The sequence below is a fragment of the Schistocerca cancellata genome, chromosome 2, assembly GCF_023864275.1.
Source record: "Schistocerca cancellata isolate TAMUIC-IGC-003103 chromosome 2, iqSchCanc2.1, whole genome shotgun sequence".
Lineage (NCBI taxonomy): Eukaryota > Metazoa > Arthropoda > Insecta > Orthoptera > Acrididae > Schistocerca > Schistocerca cancellata.
In genome coordinates this window covers 394,522,122-394,547,083 of record NC_064627.1, presented here as the reverse complement: position 1 = coordinate 394,547,083, position 24,962 = coordinate 394,522,122, and the positions used below count along the sequence as shown (strand labels likewise).

The following is a 24,962-nucleotide window of genomic DNA, read 5'->3' as shown; positions in this document are numbered from 1 at the left end:
CTCAGTTAGAACACAATAAATTTTCTTGAGACAGAGAGGTTTATGCCCAGGAATCAGCATGGTTCTAGAAAGCACCGCTCGTGCGAAACTCAGCTTCCTTTTCTCATGATACACTGTGAACTATGGATGAAGGGCAACAGGCAGATTCCATATTTCTAGATTTCCAGAAAGCATTTGGCATTGTGCCCCATCACAGGCTGTTACTGAAGGTATGAGTAAGTTCACAGATATGTGACTGGTTTGAAGACCTCTTAAGTAATAGAATCCAGTATGTTGGCCTCAGTGCAGAGCGTTCATCAGAAACAAGGGTATCGTCGGGAGTGCCAAGGGAAGTGCAATAGGACCGCTGTTGTTCTCTATACACACAAATGACTTGGCAAACACGATGGGCAGCAATCTGCAGTTGTTTGCTGGTGATTCAGTGGTGTCTTAAGTTGAGTGGCATTAGGAAGAAACAAGACAAAATCTCCAGTTGGTGTGATGAATGGCAGCTAACTCTACATGTGTACAAATCTAAGTTAATGAAAATGAGTAGGAATAACAAACCTGTAATGTTCAGACAGTATTACTAGTGTCCTGCTTGTCACAGTCAAGTCGTTCAAATATCTGGGCATTATGTTGCAAAGCGATAGAAAATGGAATGAGCATGAGCACGAGCATGTGAGAACCGTGGTAAAGAAGGCAAATAGTCAGCTACGGTTCATTCGAAGAATTTTCAGAAAGTTCTCCTATCACATATAGGGCTCTGGTGCGTCCTATTCTTGATTACTGTTCAAGTGTTTGGGATCTGTACCAGGTCATATTGAAAGAAGATATCGAAGCAATTAAGAGGTGGGCTGCTAGATTTGTTGCTGGTAGGTTCAAACAACAAGTGTTACCAAGATGCTTCAGGAACTCAAATGGGAATCCCTGAAGGAAAGACGACATCCTTTCCGAGAAACATTATTGAGAAAATTTAGAAAACTGGCATCTGAAGGTGCCTGCCAAACAATTCTACTGCCGCCAACATACATTGTGCGTAAAGACCCGAAGATGTAAGAAATTAGGACTCACACAGAGGCTTATAGACAGTTGTTTTTCCCTTGCTCTATTTGTGAATGGAATAGGAAAGGAAATGGCTAGTAGTGGTACAAATTACGCTCTGCCAAACAGTGTACGAGGACTTGTGGAGTACCTATATAGTTGTAGATGTATACGATACATCCCACTAGTTCCACAGGAGTAAAAATCTATAGCACATGTGAGAGAACACAGCAGATATCAGTGTTTTGCAATTAAACAACTCAGTCTCTTTCAAATGAAATCTCTAGTTGCAATTTTGAAAACTGTGTTTAACGATTGTTTAATCCCTTACAAACTTATATTAGACAGTCAAATGAAAATGAGATACATGAAAAAAAGGTAATTTAACTGTTCATTATTTTAAAAGTAATTGCCAAAACTGGTGGTACATTTATTCCACTGCAAGATAGAACAGTCAATGCCTTCCTCGAAAAATGTTTGCAGTTGCCTACAGAACCACAACTGTACCCAGGCATGTACTATTTCGTCTTTCTTCAGGGCTCTAAAGATGCAGAAATCGCATGGGGAGAGACCAGGAATGTGTGAAGGATGTGTAAGGGCTTCCCTGCGCAGCTTCTGTAGCGTACTCCAAACTATCTTGGCAACATGTGGGCAGGCATTATTCTGCAACAGCAGATGCTGTTCAACATTGCTCGGTGTTTGGAGTACGTGGCAGAAGTTTTGCCTGTGCCTCTAACATGTTGGCCTTCAGGCAAACACACAAAGTTGTCATCATATTAATCTGAAAATGGTGACTAGTTTAGATACTCTGCATACGGCTACCAAAGATGGGCTTGGAAATTATCTAGAGGAAACTGAAACATTTAAATAGCACATTTTGTCGCAAGAATACCTTATACTTGCAGTTGGAATTCAGTGAGAATGAACTGAACCTAGGGCATCTGACACACTAGCCAAAAACACAAACAACTAGACCTAGACCACCAAGGTGACCTGGTCTTGCTACTGCGACATTGATATTTTGTGCTACAACATTAGAAGACTATACAACATCCACAGGTCTCACCAAGAAAGTGCTAGGTATACTGGAGGACAGGTATTTTGACAGAGGGGAAATTGAAAATATAATAAAATCAGTCAGCATGAATTCAAACCAAGAGTCAGCAACATCCACAGCATTTTTAACAGAAAGCAACAAATCATAACTGAGGAAAATAGTGACATCACCCAATAAGATAGTTCTATGGATACTGCAAAAAAAGAATTATGAGCAGCAAAGAAGAGAGATACTGTGCATCCTACTTACGCTCTTATTCAAAATGGGCAATTCAGTCAGTGGCGTGTGAGACTTTTAGCTAGAGACAGCTCCCCACTTTTACAGGGTAATACATTTTCTGAGAATGAGATCTTCACTCTGTAGCGGAGTGTGCAGTGATATAAACATTCCTGGCAGATTAAAACTGTGTGCCGGACCGAGACTCAAAGTCGGGACGTTTGCCTTTCACGGGCAAGTGCTCTACCATCTGAGCTACCCAAGCACAACTCACGCCCCGTCGTCCTCACAGCTTTACTTCTGCCAGTACCTTGTCTCCTACCTTCCAAACTTTACAAAAGATCTCCTGCGAACCTTGTAGAACTAGCACTCCTGAAAGAAAGGATATTGCGGAGACATGGCTTAGTAACAGCCTGGAGGTAGAGCACTTGCCCACAAAAGGCAAAGGTCTCGAGTTCGAGTCTCGGTCCGGCACACAGTTTTAATCTGCCAAGAAGTTTCATATCAGCACAGATTCCACTGCAGAGTGAAAATCTCATTCTGGAAACATCCCCCAGGCTGTGGCTAGGCCATGTCTCTGCAATACCCTTTCTTTCAGGAGTGCTAGGTCTGCAAGGTTCACAGGAGGCCTTGTGTAAAGTTAGGAAGGTAGGAGATGAGAAACTGGCAGAAATAAAGCTGTGAGGATGGGGTGAGAGTCATGCTTGGGTAGCTCAGATTGTAGAGCACTTGCCTGCGAAAGGTAAAGGTAAAGGTCCTGAGTTCGAGTCTCGGTCCGGCACACAGTTTTAATCCGCCAGGAAATTTCAATACCTTTTCTGTTTTTATTTGATTGATTCAAAACACTTTTTCTGCTCAGATACACTTCCTCTTCTAGGTATTTAAGGTTTTCTTCATGCCTAGCCCTGTTCTTAACCCAAGGCACTAGTAATGATGGATAAATCTCTCCTTCCACTGCTAGCAGGCATCTTACCTCATTCTTTGTCTCCACTCTTTTCCTCTATGTTATAATTTTTTGATTGTTTTGATTTTTTTACTTTATATTGCTACTATCAAAATACTATCAATGCTTTTTTTAACTTCTTGCTCAAGGGGAACAAATACTTATCACTGTGTAAAACTTTTTAGTATAACAATATGTTCTCATGTAAACAGGTGTTATACTACATATAACACAAAATCTTACGTTTCCTATGTTCATGTTAACATTTTCATCCATTAAACTATATTTGTAATTGTCAGCATTCATGTGATATGTGGCAGCCACCTTTGCCTTTGTCGTATGTCACACTGCCTCACTCATCACTCAAATCTAAAGGATGAGGGGCTTGTATGCTTCAAGAAGACAGGTAACCATACAGGAGCTGTAACCACATCAGATAGGTATCTGTGGTGAAGTCAGATTAAAATACGATTTCTGAAGAGGAGCAGCAGCCTTTCCAGTAGTTGCAAGAGCAACAGTCTACATCAGTGACTTGTCTGGCCAGGCAACGTAAGCCTGCATGGGCCTTGATATGTTACAACATTGCTGAAAGCAAAGGGACTCTACAATTGTTATATTTCTGGAGTATATGAAGCTGTACTGTATGGTATGACGATGGTGGTGGTATCCTAGGTAAAACAATTCCAGAAATAAACTGGTTTCCCCATTCAGATCTGCGGTCAGTGCTGCTGCCATCTGGAAAAATCTGACATTGTATAGGCTGGAACAAGGAATGTTTGATTCTGAAAAGCATATGGAAGCCAGAGAACTTGAAAAGAAAAATCGGTCTATTGAAGTTAGATAGGGGGAATTAGTGAAGCACAGTGGCAGGATGAATAGCTTTTCTGGTATGGGGTATAACTATCTGGGAAAACTGGGGCAAAGCCACAGGGTCCCCAAGGACTGGTGCCCAGGGGAAGGATATATTTTTCCTTCGTGGAATGTTTCCTTCTATTATAACCATATATATATATATATATATATATATATATATATATATATTGTTGTTGGTTGGTTTGGGGAAGGAGACCAGACAGCGTGGTCATCGGTCTCATCGGATTAGGGAAGGATGGGGAAGGAAGTCGGCCGTGCCCTTTCATAGGAACCATCCCAGCATTTGCCTGGAGTGATTTAGGGAAATCACGGAAAACCTAAATCAGGATGGCCGGACGCGGGATTGAACCGTCGTCCTTCCGAATGCGAGTCCAGTGTCTTACCACTGCGCCACCTCGCTCGGTATATATATATATAATAGAGGGAAACATTCCACGTGGGAAAAATATATTTAAAAAGAAAGATGATGAGACTTACCAAACAAAAGCGCTGGCAGGTCGATAGACACACAAACAAACACAAACATACACACAAAATCAAGCTTTCGCAACCAACGGTTGCCTCGTCAGGAAAGAGGGAAGGAGAAGGAAAGACAAAAGGATATGGGTTTTAAGGGAGAGGGTAAGGAGTCATTCCAATCCCGGGAGCGGAAAGACTTACCTTAGGGGGAAAAAAGGACAGGTGTACACTCGCACACACACACATATCCATCCATACATACAAGACACAAGCAGACATTTGTAAAGGCAAAACATTTGCCTTTACAAATGTCTGCTTGTGTCTTGTATGTATGGATGGATATGTGTGTGTGTGCGAGTGTACACCTGTCCTTTTTTCCCCCTAAGGTAAGTCTTTCCGCTCCCGGGATTGGAATGACTCCTTACCCTCTCCCTTAAAACCCATATCCTTTTGTCTTTCCTTCTCCTTCCCTCTTTCCTGACGAGGCAACCGTTGGTTGCGAAAGCTTGATTTTGTTTGTGTTTGTGTGTCTATCGACCTGCCAGCGCTTTTGTTTGGTAAGTCTCATCATCTTTCTTTTTAAATATATATATATATATATATATATATATATATATATATATATATATATATATATATATATTTAAAAACAAAGATGATGTGACTTACCAAATGAAAGTGCTGGCAGGTCGACAGACACACAAACAAACACAAACATACACACAAAATCCAAGCTTTCGCAACCAACGGTTGCCTCGTCAGGAAAGAGGGAAGGAGAAGGAAAGACAAAAGGATATGGGTTTTAAGGGAGAGGGTAAGGAGTCATTCCAATCCCGGGAGCGGAAAGACTTGCCTTAGGGGGAAAAAAGGACAGGTATACACTCGCACACACACACATATCCATCCACACATACACAGACACAAGTCTGCTTGTGTCTGTGTATGTGTGGATGGATATGTGTGTGTGTGCGAGTGTATACCTGTCCTTTTTTCCCCCTAAGGTAAGTCTTTCCGCTCCCGGGATTGGAATGACTCCTTACCCTCTCCCTTAAAACCCATATCCTTTTGTCTTTCCTTCTCCTTCCCTCTTTCCTGACGAGGCAACCGTTGGTTGCGAAAGCTTGGATTTTGTGTGTATGTTTGTGTTTGTTTGTGTGTCTGTCGACCTGCCAGCACTTTCATTTGGTAAGTCACATCATCTTTGTTTTTAAATATATTTTTCCTTCGTGGAATGTTTCCTTCTATTATAACCGTATCATTAATTTGAACCCAACAATTACGTTTGTTATTGTCGCCTTTGCATTTCGAAATCTTTCCTGTCGTCTTATTTCTCTTTTTTCCCTTTATTTTCTCTTTCTGTTTTTACCAGTAGTCTCACTTTGTATTCACCCCCCTTTTACCGTAATCTACTATACAATTTTATCCCGCCATATATATGCTCAACAATACGTAACCCACTTCCCAACCATAACCAAAAGATTTTATTTTCCGCTTTCAACACTACCGCTGCTATAAAATCCACCGTTTCTAGTTCAATAACAGCTGCTTTCACGTATTTAACAACCATTTCGGCTACTTCTAATAACTTTAACTTTATTTCCACTTCCGTTTTTCGCACATCACTGATCATTTTAGCCGCTCCCCACAGGTTTTAACGTCATTTTTTCTACAATTGTTAGCCCCATTTTCGTAATCTTTCACCACAACACCACTCCTTTAATACGTTTTTTCGAAATTTTCTCGAATTTCTCCGTCCTTTAACGTCATTTTAGCCGCTCCCCACAGGTTTTAACGTCATTTTTTCTACAATTGTTAGCCCCATTTTCGTAATCTTTCACCACAACACCACTCCTTTAATACGTTTTTTCGAAATTTTCTCGAAATTTTCCCGAATTTCTCCGTCCTTTAACGTGATTTAGCGGCAACACAACCACCTAACCTTTTTGCACATCGCTGTCTACCAACCCAAGTTCAATACAAGATCAACTTAACCAACACTTTTTCGCCTTTTTTTCATACCAGATCTCCAATTGCTTTCTAGTTCACCTTTATCTCTCCCCATATATTTCTATCTTTCTTTTTCATTTCAACCTCATGTTAAACTTTCCACCTTCTAATACCATGTCACCCTCACAACACCCCCACAAGAAAATGTCTGCTTGTGTCTGTGTATGTGTGGATGGATATGTGTGTGTGTGCGAGTGTATACCTGTCCTTTTTTCCCCCTAAGGTAAGTCTTTCCGCTCCCGGGATTGGAATGACTCCTTACCCTCTCCCTTAAAACCCATATCCTTTTGTCTTTCCTTCTCCTTCCCTCTTTCCTGACGAGGCAACCGTTGGTTGCGAAAGCTTGGATTTTGTGTGTATGTTTGTGTTTGTTTGTGTGTCTGTCGACCTGCCAGCACTTTCATTTGGTAAGTCACATCATCTTTGTTTTTAAATATATTTTTCCTTCGTGGAATGTTTCCTTCTATTATAACCATATATATATATATATATATATATATATAGATACACACACAAACATACACACAAAATTCTAAGCTAGAGTCTTGTGTGTATGTTTGTGTGTCTATCGACCTGCCAGCGCTTTTGTTTGGTAGGTCTCATAAATTAAAATGGAAAGGAAAAGTGGAAAAAATATAAAGTAGAAAATGCATCAAAGTACGTCCACAAAAGTCTATAGTTTATTGATAATCAGCATCTGTGTTCCAGAACTAATTCTCTGAATGCCAACCATATCAATTTTAGTCCAAACAACTGGTGCCAACAGCTCAGCTCACAGTTGCAGACTTCAGCCAACACATCGTGTCTGCTATGTAGAAGGCAAAGTGAATTCTCTGACCAACAGTGCGCCATTAGCCACTTTCTCAGTGGGCAACCACAGCCGAAGTAATACATATATGACACAAATCACTTCCAGCTGTATACGAATCTTTATTTATAGTAACATAACCGCTTTTGTGATATCAAATCATATCCTTGGGTGTTCATCGTAACAAAATACAGAACATAAAAATGGCATTATGACCCAAAAATGAACATCAATCCTAATATTATAAGCCATATGCTAACCAACATGAAATACTTGCACCTTTCTAAAACATTAAAGCTGTAAGATGGAAAGAAGAGGGACTCAATCTCCACAGAGTAAAATGCTGTTACATGCAGGACATCACGAATCAGTTTTGTTAAAACCGTGTTATTAGGCAGTCACAATCATTGGCTTCACCAACTCACAACCAAGTAATCATCTTTCAACCTAACCTACACTTCAGGTTACACTGCAGAATAGGTGCAATCACAACCAGATTTCAGTGGTGTCCTGTATCACTTGAGCCGCCTCTTAACGATATTCACATTAACAACACATCCAGTTACTTAATCTATCCCGTATTTTAAATGTTACAGTTGGTTAATTGACATGTCAAGTGTCGTTTAGCTCAAACAGCACAGCTTTGTACGGAATGTTTAGTTGATATCTTCATAACATACTTCCAGCTGGATGGTCATGACTGTCTTATTGAGGTGTGTCACTTATGCTAGCATCTGTTCAACTTTATTTTGTGTTTGGCATGCACTTGCTTTGAAGTTGTCCTTCTATCCAAACATGAAATTTGTGCTACATCAAGATCCTCATTCAGTGTTACCTGCAATGACACAGTTTTAATGTGTGCTGGCATAACACCCACAGTGAAATATTATTCTGCAGCTGTTGGCATCTCATACACCATGACAATGAAGAAACTGTTAAGTCAAAATTACAAAACAATTGCTATGTTAATATGCAGGATCCAACAGATCACTGAAATTTGGTGACACTTAATTCACAATAGGAACTTCACTCTTTTGGTTCCATCAGAATACTGCCGCAACACAAGCATTTCACAGGTATTTTCATCATATTGAGGCAGATCCCTAGTGCTTATAGTACTAATTACTAAAAGAATATTACAATGCAATATGCATGTTGTTGTAGATCATGGTGTATGTACGTCCACTAAGGTGTGACCTGTCAAGTTGATATTGGTGGAAAATGAATGAGTGTCCAGTGTTTTTTTTACTTTCACATACAGACACTCATCTCTATATCACACTGTATACTGTACCGACACACTACTTTGCTCTAGGTTTGTGAACTTCACTTCACCGAATCAGACATCTGCCAGTATACGGAATGTTATGATGAAATGAAAGGCACAAAGCTTACTGTCAAGCTCTCAAGACCTAGACTTAGAAAGGGTGCTGTTCCATCAGTGTTACCACACTGCCCAAGCTATTTCTCTACTCTATCCACCAGCTCTCGAGAAAGTGCAGAGGAAAGGTGAGCTAGATTAGACGATAAACGTCTGCTAAAAGCAATTAATGATAGTGTAGTAACCAGAACAGAGTGTGATTCAAGGAAGTTATCTCCTACTTTTGAAGCATTTCTGCAGTGCTTAGAACGAGAAACCATCCCCAGAGAGTGGACCATTGTTACGAGAAGTGACTGTCCTATTTCTACTGCTTACTGTATTACTCGCTCCATTTGTCTCTGTATCCATTGTAGTGACAAGTGAGTTGCAGTTGTCTGCCTATCAAAGTAACACTGAGATAAGAAAGATTGGCCGTAGCAAAATATCAGACAAACTTTTGAATAGCAATGATTTGTTTACAGTATTAGACAACGTGAAAGAATTAGTGAGTGCGAAAGAAAATTCATTAAAAAGCCAGTGCCTTCTTATACAGGACATTTTAAATGATATGTGTCATTCTGTAGATGAAGAAAAATAGAAGCAAATTCAATTCTTAAGTTAGTAAGATAAGTTGCTGTGTAGCACTGAGGAAAACTATAGGTTTAATCTTCACTTTTCTGTATTTTGTTGTATCCTACATTCTATCTCCCCTCATGCCTACAAATTTTTAAGGTCTTTTGGCAATTATATTCTTCCTCATCCAAGAACTTTACAGAAAATATGTTCCTCATATAGTAATGGCCCTCATAATGAACAAAATGAGAGTGCTATGCTGCAGTATCTTAAGGAAAGATTTAGATCTCTGCAGAAAAGATACTGTACCATTTCTTTAATGATGGATGAAATTCATATTAAACCTTATTTTGATTACAAGGGAGGAAATATTGTGGAGGCAGCATTTGATAGTGACAAAACTGCTACTACAGCATACATCTTTATGATACAATCATTGCTGCCTTCTTTTAAAGAAGTAGTGCATGTCTCTCCAACGAGAAACCCTGTAGCTAAACAGCTATTTTTGTATGTAAAGAAGATATTATGTGGCCTTCACATCATTGGCTTCAAAGTTATTTGTGTAGTGAGTGACAACAATTCTATAAATAGGAAATCTGTGGTACCTTTTAGCCCACTTCCAAAACTCAGTATAGTTTACCCACATCCAGCTAATCCAACTTCGCCACTATTTTTTATAATTGATTCTCTGCACATCCTTAAGTGTATATGTAATAACTGGGTTAATCAAAAGGACTCTCAAGTTTTGCTCAAATATCCACTATTTGATGGAAGCACTGATGATTGTCAGGTGTTAATGGCATCTTTTGAAACAGTGAGGCAGCTTCATAAGACTAAATGTAATGGTCTACTTAAGCACTCTTACGGCCTTACTTTGACGTCTCTTTATCTTCACTTCAGAAACAAAACGTTAGCCTTGTTTTGCAGGTATTCAATGCATATACAGCTAAAGCAGTTTCAACTAAGGGGAACAGAAAAACTTATTACATTACTAGCAAACTGCAGAATTTATTAAAATTATACTTACATGTTGGAAAATTGTAAATGTTAAGACAGTTCACAAAGGTGTTCGACTAAATGATCCCTTCCAGTGCCCTCTGTCTAAGTAATAATGATGAAAAATTAGTTTTTTTGGAAAAGTTTCTTGTGCGGCTCGATATGTGAAAGGACTTAAGCCTAAAAAATAATACCCTTTCAAAGGAAACCCACATAGTTCTGACACACACAACCTATGGTTCGATTGAGATGGCAAAGAGCTCGTTTTCACTTTTTTTTTGCCTGGAAAAATTCAAACTGGTTCTATGGAAGCAAGGTTTAGGAGTTACCGATCAATGGCTGGCTCTCAGTATCTTGTTTTCTGTGAGACAGATTTTTGAGGTGGAAGCCGACTCATGTTGAATTCAAGTACTTTTGGCAAACTGCCTGTTGCTAAAGGGTTCACCTTTAATCACCATGACACAAAAGAGACTATACAAAGAGGCTCAGTTTATGGTTGACGTTATGTATTTGGAGGAAGATTTCAAGCCGGCAGAAACATACCTTCCAATATTAACATATGTAGCACGATATTGTGCTTGCAGTGTACCGAAGAAACAGCAGTGTGAGGTGTGCAGAATTGTGGCCAACATCTTAATTTAATTAAAAATTTGGACAGTGGTGATCTGTTTTTCCCTCAGCCTGATATTGTGAATGTTGTTATTTAAAATTACATTACTGTACAGAAATTAATATCTGTCCCTAATAAAAAGAAAGTTTTGTCATCCAACAGTACAAGGGTGCTTATCGAAATGTAACCATAAATGCTGTTCAAGAGAAAAGTTTCTTCTCAACATACTTTTTTTGCAGTAATGGTCATTCAGCAGACAAAATACTGAAGTTGTTAGTCAAAGCATTCACCAATGCATTATTAAACAATTACATTAACAAAAAGAATAACACCTTTACAGCTTCTTTTAAGAAACGCAAGTTTAGTACATTTTAATTTATGTACAGTTTACATGCTTTGACATTTATCTGATGTTACAGGAAATTTCTATTAAGTGTCACACATTCAGTTAAACTGTATTTGGTCCAGTGTAAGTAGAGGAAGGTTCTATGATCCATATTGGTGTAGTACCTTCAACTGAGTGCACACTAATTGTCATTTGGTCCGTGTAGCCTGTAGTTTTTGGGTATTTTGCTTCCAACAGTTTCAAATGTCAAATAGTCATAACTGTTTCCACACAGGATATTCAGCTGAAGTCAATACTTTGTCCAGCTAGTTTAAACCTCATCATTGTCAAATGTTATCACATTGTGTACACATCCAATTGTGTGCTTGATATTGGCCTAAGGTTGAAACTGGATCCATTTTTCCTAGTAAAGTCTATGTCTTCCAGCTACTCTGTGCAGAAATATTTACATCTTCCTTTCAATTTGTTGAGCCTGTGCTGCCCAACAAGAAGAAATCTTGTTTACGTAATTCTGTATTAAACCTCATGTAGTTCATTATAGCTATGTATGTAATTAGAGGCTATTATTTTGGCATGCAGACATATAAAACTTACAGTAGCATATTACAATATACTTAGGGAAAGCCAAAAATGGATTGCTGCCATTTTCATAAATCAAAATGACACCAGGGTTTTCCTAATGTAGTTACTTCTCACAACAGCTGTCCATGTAAATTTTTATACAGGCTGTCAGTATTGTTGCATATGTGTAACAATTAGTTATTGCTTTGCCTATATTATTTTATTGAGACACAGTTACATTCTAGTAGTTGCTTATTCCATTCACAGTTTGGAATAGCTTAACATCAGACACAGTAGTTGGTCTCCATTCCCAAATTTGCTTCTCATCCAGACTGTGACCCTTAATTTGTTACTATTTTTCTTTTTACTCATAAAACCCCTCGGCAGTGTGAGACTGTGTGCCAGACTCCGAGGGCACATGGGTTTAATCTGCTAGAAAATTTCGTAACAACACACACTTTGGCACTGAGTGAAAAGTTTGTTCTTGAACTGTCATATTAGTGTAAACTGTCATATTAGTGTTAAGTTTGTCCCTCTCCTAGTTTTAAGAGACACTCTTTTATTAGCATGCAAAGTGGAAGTAGTTACTTCCAGTAAGTGTAGGATAATGTGTTACAGAAAATCACTTTGGATCAGTCCCTTCACAGCATTAAAATACAGATCAGGTGTTCCATACACTCAGTTTAATCGAAACAGTTTATTCCAAGATTTATGCAGCAAGAATAAAGCGAAAGAGTGCTACAGGTAAAGTTCTTCCCACCTCTTTTCATGGAGAGTATTCTTGCATACATTAAGGAGTGTTTTGTTGTTGCATTTTATCTGAATGTCTAGGATGTTATGTCATACACCATTCGGTTTCCAGAATGAAATTTTCACTCTGCAGCAGAATAGAGACGAGATACTGGTGGAAGTAAAATTATGAGTAGGGGTCGTGAGTCGTGCTTGGGTAGCTCAGTTGGTAGAGCACTTGCCCGCAAAAGGCAAAGGTCCCGAGTTCAAGTCTCGGTCCGGGACACAGTTCTAATCTGCTAGGAAGTTTTAAACAATTCAGTTTAATTTGGAATCAATATAAAATCATTACAGTTTTGATTTATGTTGTACATCTTTAGTTAATCCCAGAATTAGTGCCTTTGACATATTTCGTTTACACAGAAGTTCATTACAAGGAAACTGGCCTGCTTCTAGCTTATGGCAGGATTTTCAACAAATGTTGCATAGCTGTGCAGGGACTATATAAAAGAGTCGTTTCAGTTGCGGATCAGGTATTTTCAAATGTAATGTGAGGATGCTACGATGTGTTGTCATACCCAATATTACCATTATTTATTTATTTATTTATTTATTTATTTATTTGTCAAGTTCCGTAGGACCAAATTGAGGAGCAAATCTCCAAGGTTATGGAACGTGTCAGTACATGAAATTACAACATAAAAGTAATAACAGCTAAAAATAAAATGATTATGAACCTGAAAAAGTCAAGCAATAAGTTTAAGTAAACACAATCAATAATACAATAAGAATCAGCTTTATTTTTCAAGGAACTCCTTGACAGAACAGAAGGAGTGACCCATGAGGAAACTCTTCAGTTTCGATTTGAAAGTGCGTGGATTACTGCTATGATTTTTGAATTCGAGTGGCAGCTTATTGAAAATGGATGCAGCAGTATACTGTACGCCTTTTTGCACAAGAGTTAACGAAGTACAATCCAAATGCAGGTTTGATTTCTGCTGAATATTAACCGACTGAAAGCTGCTTATTCTTGGGAATAAACTAATATTGGTAACAAGAAATGACAATAAGGAATATATACCATATGACAATAGTGAATGAAAATAAGCAAAGTAGACTAATTTTCGTGTTGAATGATCATTCACTTCTGATACCGTTCGAATAGTAAAAATGGCAGTATTAAGTCTTTGAACAAGATCCTGAACATGGGCTTTCCACGACCACTTACTATCTATCTGAACACCAAGAAATTTGAACTTTTTAGTTTCACTAATCATATGCCCATTCTGTGAAATTAAAACTTCAGGTTTTGTTGAATTGTGTGTTAGAAACTGTAAAAACAGTCTTACTGTGATTTAGTGTTAGTTTATTTTCTACAAGCCATGAACTGAGGCCACATACTGCACTATTTGAAACCGAGCCAATATTGCACACAACATCCTTTACTACCAGGCTAGTGTATCAGTAAACAGAAATATTTTAGAGTTACTTGTAAAACTAGATGGCATATCATTTATATAAATAAGGAACAGGAGTGGTCCCAACACCAATCCCGGGGGCACCCCCCACTTGACAGTATCCCACTCAGACCCCACATCACAGCCGTTATAAACATTGTGATTAATGACCTTTTGCTCCCTGCTGCTGTTGAAGTAAGAGGTGAACCAATTGTGAGCTACTCCCCGTATTCCGTAATGGTCCAACTTCTGGAGCAATATTTTGTGATCAACACAATCAAATGCCTTAGTTAAATCAAAAACTACACCAAGCGTTCGAAACCGTTTGTTTAATGCATCCAGTACCTCACAGAGAAAAGAGAATATAGCATTTTCAATTGTTAAACGACTTCTAAAGCCGAACTGTACATTTGATAGCAAATCGTGTGATATAAAATGATCAATTATCCTTACATACATACCTTTTCAGTAGCTTCTACAAACACTGATGGCATAGAAACAGGTCTAACATTATCTACATTATCCCTGACTCACTTTTTATAAAGTGGCTTTACTACTGAGTACTTTAAATGCTCGGGAAACTGACCATTCCTAAAGGAAAAAAATTACAAATATGGCTAAATACAGGGATAACATGTGCAGCACAGTACTTTAATATTCTGCTAGACACTCCATCATAACCATGAGAGTCCTTAGTCTTCAGTGATTTACCGTATTTACTCGAATCTAAGCCGCACTCGAATCTAAGCTGCACCTGAAAAATGAGACTCGAAATACAGGGGAAAAAAAAATTTCCTGAATCTAAGCCGCACCTGAAATTTGAGACTCGAAATTCAAGGGGAGAGAAAAGTTTTAGGCCGCACCTCCAAATCGAAACAAAGTTGGTCCATTGTAATATGAGACACAATTTAGGTCGAATGAATGACGATACAGCTACAGTAGTTTGGTTCGAGTCGTAAGCTTAACAGTTAAGCTTTACCACGTAGCCATTGCTATGTGTCAGGCGCTCCGTCCCTATTTATACAGGCACCCTTCCTTTTTCACGTGCTTCGTCTGGTTTGAATCGATTGCTTATTTTGCTTTGATCTGATAAGTGCCGTTTTCTTTGTTATAGTTGTTTGCGTCACTCTTAAGCTGAAAATGCATTACTGCACTGTGTCATGCATTGTTTGTCGCATTCTGATAGCGCGTGTTTACGGCCTGTCGCGGCTCGCGGCATGGCTTGCTTTTGTGCGCGCTACCGCCGCGTACAATTAAAAAAAAAAAAAAAGAGGAATCGTCTCATTAGCGAAACAATGGCAAGAGACTGCTATTTGTTGTTACTTACACTGCTGCTTTCTTCGATAATGATCAACAAGAATAAAATAATAGACTGCGTATGATAGAACATGTTCTGAACGAGAGTTAGGCGAAAATTTTTCTCCGTTTGAAAATCTTTGCGGCCGCTTCTTTATTACATCAAATTCTGCACAGAAATTAGACATCTTAGATTTAAAAATCTAGTCACTTGCCGTGCATTTCTGACTGCATCAGTATTTGGCATAAGAATAATACGAAATACGAATATAAACATGACACGATACGTATATTTTTCCGCGTTTGCTGTTGTCTCACTCTAGTTTCGTAGTTTATTAGGCAGACAGGGTTTTAATGAGATAGCAGCAAACACGAAAGAATACATGGCAAAATGTTTATATTCGTATTATTCTTATGGTGAAGAGAATACTGTATGTGATTCAAATTTCATCAGGTTCCTATTAGCAACCATCTCTTCTCACAGATAGGAAAAAAAATTCACAACGTAGAGTTGGCCATATTGACAAACATCCCAAACAGTCTTGCCAGTCAGATTTTCGTAATACACTGAAATTGTGCTACATTCGAAGATGAACAATACGGAATTTGTATTTACTTCGTTGGATAATTTATGAAAATGCAGTGGTCGAAACTCGGGGCGGAGAAAAAATTTCGTCTTCCACCTTTTTTTTTATTTATTTACTGACACAGAGGTTTTGGCGCCAGTATTTATCTTTGTGCCTGAAAAGCATGCATGTGAATCGCTACATATATTCGACGGCAGGAGTTAGTTGTGGCGGCACCTACCAACATTTTTCAGAACTTCCGCTTACTTTGCACTCGATTCTAAGCCGCAGGCGGTTTTTTGGATTACGAAAACCGGAAAAAAAGTGCGGCTTAGATTCGAGTAAATACGGTAATTATTGACTCAATCTCCCTCTTGTCTGGATCACAGAGGAGTATTTCAGACATCAATCTCGGAAAGGCATTTGCCAAGAAAGTTATATGATTTCCTGTAGAAAGTAACTTTTTATTTATTTCACCAGCAACGCTCAGAAAATTATTGTTAAATACTGTACATATTTCTGATTTATCAGTAACAGAAATATTTTTACTGAGAACTGTCTTTATATTGTCGACCTTGTGCTGCTCACCGGACACTTCCTTCACAAATGACCATTTGGTTTTAATTTAATCCTGTGAATTAGCTATCCTATTTGCATACCACATACTCTTTGCCTTCCTGATAACATTTTTAAGCACCTTACAATACTGTTTGTAATGGGCTAATGTAGCTTGATTGTGATTACTTCTAACATTTTGATATAATTCCCGCTTTGTTCTACATGACATCCTGATCCCACTAGTCAGCCACCCGGGCTGCCCATTACTGCTAGTACCCCATTTACAATGTTCTAATGGAAAGCAACTCTCAAAGAACATGAGAAATGTGTTAAGGAAAGCACTGTATTTATCATCTATGTTATCGGCACTACAAACATCCTGCCACTCTTGTTCCTTGACAAGGTTTAAAAAACTCTATTGTGTTGGATTAACTTCCCTACAAAGTTTGCAATTAAATATGACACTGGTTTGAGTACAAAAGCCTTTTAGTGTTAATATTTGTGCAACATGGTCTGGACGGCCATTCACGCTTTTACTCAAAGAATGCCCATCTAGTAACAAAGAATTAATAAAAATATTGTCTATGGCTGTGCTACTGTTCCCCTGCACCCTAGTTGGAAAAAAACACAATCTGCAACAGATCATATGAATTTAGGAGATCTGCCAACATCATTTTTCTTGCACCATCATATACAAAATTTATATTGAAGTCACCACATATATCTAGTTCCTGGTACTTCCTACAAAGTTAATCAAGAACCCTCTCTAGATTGAGCAGAAATGCTCTGAAGTCTGAGTTAGGGGACCTATAAACAACAGCAATTAGAAGTTTAGTTTCACTAAATTCAACTACTGGTGCACAACATTCAAATAAACTGCTCAGTGCAGTGTCGTGATACGTCTATGGACTCAAATGGAATACTGCCTCCCCTCCCCCCCCCTTTTTTTTACGTAAAGAGCCACTCTCCCACCCCAGAAGGAACTCCTTGAGAAACAGCCAGCTAATCTGTAGCCTGGTAAAGGAAGCCTCTGAATTGACAAATTATTTAAGTGGTGCTCTGATATACCAATAATTTCGTAGTCAATGTCTGTAAGCAGTTCACTAACTTTATCTCTAATACCTCTTATATTTTGATGAAATATGCTAATTCCTTCTCTACATGGAAACATTACATCCTCGGAAGGTGAGCCCTTAGTTAGAGGGACTTCCTTTAAGCAGGTGTACCTACCAGCTGACATCAATCTAAAAAAAGGTGCATCTCTAACACCAACTACTATAGGAATTTTTCCACAAGTGACCACCACCACCACCACCACCACCACCACCACCCCCCCCCCCCCCCCCACACACAGTCACCTATAAGCTTAGCCATTATCCCCTTCCCATACCTATTGAGGTGCAGGCCATGCCTAGTGAAACCTGATCTACTGATAGACCCAACTGGCACCACTGAAATGTGACCCATGCCCTCTGCCATCAGCACCCTCCCCAGCCCCACGTTAATGCTCCTAACAGCCACATTAAGGTGAGGTCGATCATGACGCTGAAACAGTTGCATGAAATGCACATTAGTGCCACCAGTTTGAGTGGCTATCTTTACCAGGTCACCACCTACATCATATTCCCCGTCCCTATCGAGACTGTTCCCTGCTCCATCCACTATCACTACCTGATCCTCCTTCGTAAAATTCTTACATAACTCTCCTATACTGTCAGTCACCTGAGCCAACCCTGCACTAGGCTTCATGATGCTGGTGACCTGATACTTACTCCCCAACACTTCCTGCAACTGCTGGCCCACACCTCTACCATGAGAACTACCTAGCACCAGAACCTTCTTTCTGCTAGACTTTGCAACTAACCTAGGCCTCCTAATTGCTGAGGACGGCTGCATGTTCCCTACATCTGCAGCTACACGAGGCTCCTCTCCACTCAACTCTGGCAGTTGGTCAAATCTATTGCAGATACGCAAAGTATAACTGACTGAATACCTCCTCCTCCTAGCTGCTTCTTGGAAACTGCCAGTTTCCATTTCTCACCACTCTTCACCCTCCTCAACCTATCTAGTCCCTCCTTTGCACATTGTAACTGCACCTGAAGGGCACAGATCTTACACTCCTGCTCCTCTATCAAATCTATTGCAGATACGCAAAGTATAACTGTCTGAATACCTCCTCTTCCTAGCTGCTTCTTGGCAACTGCCAGTTTCCATTTCTCACCACTCTTCACCCTCCTCAACCTATCTAGTTCCTCCTTTGCGTATTGTAATTGCACCTGAAGGGCACAGATCTTACACTCCTGCTCCTTTATCAACTTATTTCTGCAACAGATTCTGCATTCCCAGGAGAAGATCTCACTAAAATGACCACTGGCTTCCCCACTGCATCCCCCCCCCCCCCCCCCATTAAAATACTTTGAACAAATCCCACACCATAACCCACTACTCATAAACCTACGACAGAGCCCACACTTCTCACTCATGGTAAAATTTTACAGTTACTGAAAAAACTATACGTCTACGTTACCAAAGTCCAGTTGCACCAGAAGAACTATTTAAGAACTAACAATAATGGTTTCTAAATTCTCTGCCTATTAAGAAAGCAACTACTCGTATTAATACTACTACACCACAGCTAATACCAATACCAACAAAATTTCACACAATTATTAGCTAAAACCAAAACATTCAAACAGCCACTGGAACATTAAGCGGAGTTAAAACACTGAATGAAAATTTTGCTGAAATATTTCACTAGAAACAATAATAAATGTCTGTTGAAAAGTAAAACACGAAATTTACTAAATGACTTCGACGCACAGAAAACTAAAGAAACAACAGCGAGCGAATGATTACAAAAGTTTATCAAGTCGTTATTTCACTACAAACTCCACCAATACCTCTGGAAACTATTAAATTACTTATTAGTTTCCAGTGACTAGCTACATTTTCACTTTGTTGAATGTCCTTTGGTAGTGCACCATCCCAGTGACACGGTGCATACATTCCAACAAATGTTTGTTGCTCCATTACTCTGTCTGAGTTACTACATTTGTCAGCAACATAAGTCACCTTTAGTCACAATTATTAAATTTTATAGACAGTAAGACTGGTTATGTAACCTGCTGTATGCTTCTGACATGTTTTGCAACTGTCATTTTTCACGAAATACAATATATCAAATGTGTACAACAAATCAATCATTCTGTGTTTCCACTGAATGTGGAAAAGGCTTGCTGCCTTTTAAGATGGAAATTGTGACAATTGTATTTCTGTAATGGAATCAGCTTTTTTAAGATAGTACATGTACATATGTCTGACTTAAATAAATTATTGTTCATTACTTTTAGTGTTTTATACATCCTACATTAACATAAATTATTAATAATTATATTATTTTAAGCTTGCTGAGGACTACAATTCTCATGTCACAGTAATTTGTCTACACATTACAAAGAATTAAACTTGCTGTAGTCACCAGTAGTGAATTCTGATCTATCCCTGGAGTTACTAAGTGTAAATGTGAATTGTAGTGTCCCTTGTCCTGAAGTTTTTCTTTGTATTGTATACAACATTCCCTTTGTTTTACAGGATAGCTTGATTCCCTTAGTGAGTCACTGTCTCTTGCAGCCACTTAGGTAGTCACTTAATGAAATTCTTTGGGAAATACAGCTTCAAATAATGGAAAAAATTAATCTAGAAATAGGTTAAATTTATTATTGACATTTTTAGCTTGATACATTGTCCCATTCCAACTGCTGCAAATGTCTGCTGAAGGTTGCAGATTTTCACTGTTGACTTATATACAAGTCCTACTGATAAAACTAATGTTGTTTGCTGGGCTTACAGCATGCATTTTGAACAGCTGACCATCATGGTCAGGAAGACATCTAAAATTTCACTTACACATATGTTGCTAATTCTTTTTTATCTGTAGAGTATTGTCAATCAGGTTTGTGAAGTTCTTTGCAGCTCTTGTGAGGAAGTCAACAACTGCACTCTGGTCATTACATGCTCAAAATCTGCCATATTTTTTACAGGAAAGAAAATTTACATTACAATAACATAGCAAGATTATTTTTGTTTCTGAGAACAGATTAGTTTGCTTGGGGAATGTACTCAGCTTTCCTGAGGGAGCTCTATAAACAGCTACCACATAAACAAGCAGTGTATGAACATGGAATTAAATGCAACAATTCCCAAGCTGTTAAGCAATACAATTTTTATGTCCATAGGCTTAAATGATAACTTTTATATACTAACTTATACTAAACTTGCAAATGTGAACCTGCAAAACGAAACAATATTTCATTTAGGATACTTAAGGGAGATGAATTTAATATTATACACAGTTTAGTGCAGAATTTTTCAAGTGAGTGCAAATAATAGCAAATAATAGTTGTCTGGTCCAGAAAGACTGAAGTTTATCACAGTGTATTTTTCACAAATATACCCTGTTTTATCTTGTATATTGCAACACACACACACACACACACACACACACACACACACACAAAACCACCTTTAGCTTCTGCTATATTGCGATAGATAAAGTTCTGTATTTTAACCACATGGGAAAGTACTCTCCTCTTTGCATAGTATCATTTGCCAAAATCTCATTTCCGTATCTCCAGCAGTTTACGAGCTATGAGAGGCATTACAAATATTTCATTCCCACACACCAGCAATCTAAAGTGAACTTGCTGCAGATGCTCAATCTTTTCGAGATTGGAGGCAGATATTGATCCCAAGTTTTACGAAAATTTCAAAATCTCTTTTGTATTTCATACTCAACAATAGAATGTATAATATGCACCAAACACAAATTCATAGCAACCCCTATTTTTGATTGCAACATTCTCGAATGTGATACTCATATGTGAAATACCACAATAGTTATGACCATTATCGAAATGATGGGCACTTCAGCATGAAGCTGGCATATAAAGCTAAGAGTATTTGAGAAATCAATTTTTTTTTTTTTTTTTTACAGAACAGATCCCATAAAACCATTTGACAAAGATTGCAGGCTGTTCATCTCGATTCTTTCAGCTCAGTACCACGCCAACCCTGGCCCACTTTGCGCGACGTCATAAGAGCGCACCACAGCCTTCTCTCTAGGTGGTGGTGGTAAAGCCTACTGATTCACTAACTAATCCTAGCACCTGCCTGCCTGAGCTTGGTCCAGTTCAGCTTACTTTTAGTTGGTCCGACTTGTTCCATGATCAGACTTCTCCAGCTGAAATGTTGGTCCAGCAAAATCTCTCACAATTTTGACATTAATGTTAGTCTTAACGCACAGACACACAAGCATGTTTTTCATGCCCGTTTGCGCAGCAACTCACACAGACATTATAGAAACCCCAGTTTGTTGAATGGTGGCAGCCACACTACATATTTTTGCATGTTGTGTGCCCATGAACTTCTGTATTCACACAACACAAATGCACTGGGGTGCATTCGTTCTGTGTTTTTCATGCTGGGTGCTTGCCACATGTGTGGGAAACACAGGAAGAACAGCAGCTACTAATCAGTTACATATAAGGCACTGCAGTGTAGCCACCATTGATTTACCTATATTCTGTTGGTGTCCATTCTTGCATTATTTATATTAGTCACTAACTGCAATGTTTCGTGTACTGTAATATGTTTAGTGAAAAATTAATTCTCTCCAGATGAGTCTGCATAATGTGTCACCATCGATATGACAAGCCCACTGCAGGAGAGTCGCTTTAACAGTCGCTGGAACAGTCTGTCTACAGGTGTTACTTTTGATATATGTGTGACCTTGCTGCTCGAGTTAACGCACAGACTACACCACTCTCGCATTACTGTCATTGTAGCCATCTTGATGTATCCAGAATGAGTTTTTCACTCTGCAGTGGAGAGTAGCTAAGCCATGTCTCTGCAATAACCTTTCTTTCAGGAGCACTAGTTCTGTAAGGTTCGCAGGAGAGCTTCTGTAAAGTTTGGATGGTAGGAGGCAAGGTACTGGCAGAAGTAAAAGCTGTGAGGACGGGGTGAGAGTCGTGCTTGGGTAGCTCAGTTGGTATAGCACTTGCCCGTGAAAGGCAAAGGTCCTGAGTTCGAGTCTCGGTCCGGCACACAGTTTTAATCTGCCAGGAAGTTTCATCTTGATGTGCTTTATAAAGTGTCAAAATGGAGTGTCTGGACAGCGGAGTAATGATTGTGAAAGTGTAGAAACATCTATGGCTGTACAACACATGGTACAAAGAGTGCAAAAACAGAGATTAAAAAAGAGAATCATGGCAAGCAGTTGTAGTGACCACTGAAGGAGAAAAGTGGAATGCAATGGATGACAAGCAGAAATCTGATCTTGATGAGCACTGACAGTAAATATTTCATCAATACTTATATACAGTGTAGACGGAAATGTGTTCATGAATAAAATGCCAATAAGCCAGTTTTTCCATCTTCATTACAGGATGTTACCGTAACTTTCGTACCATGGTGCAGACTCTTGAGTGGAAACCAAGTAAACAGCAAAATGATTGATGTAGTTTTGCCACTATTACTTACTTTTGTCCCATGTGCAAGAATACTTTCCGTCTGCATGTTAATGTATCATCAAACTTGTAGCCATCATGTTGTCTCTCAAAATTGTCAAGTGCACAGCACACTTGTAATAAAAGCATCTGCCACATCCACAGTAACATCAACTACACAATGGAAAATTCTCCATTTATTATATAAAGTGTCAAATGCATTTTCTAAATAATGCTGTGCTTGTGACAGCCTGTAGTTATGGACCGGTGTTTCATATATTCCTCTTTTAGCATCTGCCATCTGAGGGTTGGTTGGTCGATTTAGGGGGAGGGGACCAAACAGCGAGGTCATCAGTCCCATCAGATTAGCCAATGATGGGAAAGTTGGACATGGCCTTTCAAAGGAAACACTGGTATTTGCCTGGAGTGATTTAGGGAAATCACGGAAAATCTAAATCGGGATGGCCAGACGCGGGTTTGGACAGCTGTCCTCCTCAATGCAAGTCCAGTGTGCTAACAACTGCGCCACCTTGTTTGGTCCGTCAGAATGTGCATGTGTGTGTAATAATGCTGGCAATTGTGCATAGGCTTAGAAGAAACTCGAAATGTAGAGAATGCATTGCATTCCCAGTTTCCAGAGACCTGTAAAAATTGATCTGATCCATTAGAAACGGTTGGTGAATGGCTGCAGATTTTCTTTTTATTTATACTTTGCATGAATTTTTTGAGAAATTTTTTCCTCTGTCAATGCATTTCCTGTGTACTATGCCATTTATTTGTGATGTTCTCGATGTGCGAGGTGCTGCAATGTTTTGTAGTCTTTACTGTAATTTACAAACACACACGCAAATTTTAATTAGTTAATGACACTCACATACAGTTGGTGGTGGATCAATATTCAAAAATTGATCATTAATTAAAAATTGCAAGTGTTTTTTCTAAATTCATCAATGCCAGTAGACAACTATGGCAGCGCACAAAGCAAGGAAGAGGTTCTTATGCAATGAAATTCCTCTCATAGTTGATAACAACAATAAGTGCGCACAGTAAATGTTACCGCAGCTTGCACCAATGCGCTACTGATGGATTTTCCCTGGCCTTTACACTGTGCGAGAGAAGTGCATGTGTGATCTACACTGACAGAGCCACATGTATTGCATGAATTCCCACATGATAGACATGCTCTTGAGGCCGTAGCCTTACGCATTCCCGGTTTTGAGCTCTATAGTCAAGTACGGAATCACTAGTAATTTAAAATGTATGGAAATGGCATTTTTGCAAGTAACAAATTTTTATGTTGCAGCACATCTGTACAAATACGAAAAATAAAAATTGTTTCGAAAATCAAATAAGTTGTTTCACTGATGAAACTGTGATTTATCACTTTAATGAGGTCAGAGCTCCACAGTGAGGGTGGGAGGAGGGGAGAGGGAGGGGGGGGGGGGGGCGCAAGTGAGAGGATGGAGGCAGCAAGCACATTTCTCCCCATTATTCTCTTTTTCAACTTGCCTATGCTGTATATTCTACATGATTACTTTAATGTGTTGATTTTGTGTATTGTAACAAAATGTTGTCTATTCCTTTGAAGTATGCTATTTTGAAATTTTCTTTAATGATGAAGGGAGCAGACAAGAATAGAAGTAAAAAGACTGAATGAGTTGGAGGAATGGAAGGTTGTATGGTGCTCGAGTGGGCGCAGGGGAGGGGATAGGCGGGTAAAGGACAGGAATTAATGAAGGCTGAGGTGAGCGGGATTATGAGAACATATATATTGCAAGGATAGTTCCCATCTGTGCATTTCCGAAAATCTGGTGGTGTTAGGAAGGATCCAGAGGATGCAGACTGTGAAGCACTCACTGAAGTGAAAAACGTTGTGTTGGGCACCATGGTCAGCAGCTGGGTGGTCCAGCTGCCTCTTGGCGACTGTTTGTCAGTTGCCATTTGGACAGAAAGCTTGTTGGTTGCCATGCCCACATCGAATGCGGTACAGTGGTTGCAGCTTAACTTTTAGATCACAT

At 39.1% G+C, this 24,962-nt stretch overlaps 1 protein-coding gene and 1 non-coding gene across 3 annotated transcripts in view; one reads left to right on the top strand and one right to left on the bottom strand.

Moving 5' to 3' along the window:
• LOC126161813 (enhancer of mRNA-decapping protein 4) overlaps window positions 1-24,962 on the bottom strand; it is a 143,331-nt gene that overhangs the window by 42,426 nt on the left and 75,943 nt on the right. The window lies entirely within an intron of this gene.
• Window positions 12,773-12,847, top strand: Trnal-caa (transfer RNA leucine (anticodon CAA)). The gene has a single exon. It is a non-coding gene; the product is annotated as a tRNA-Leu (tRNA).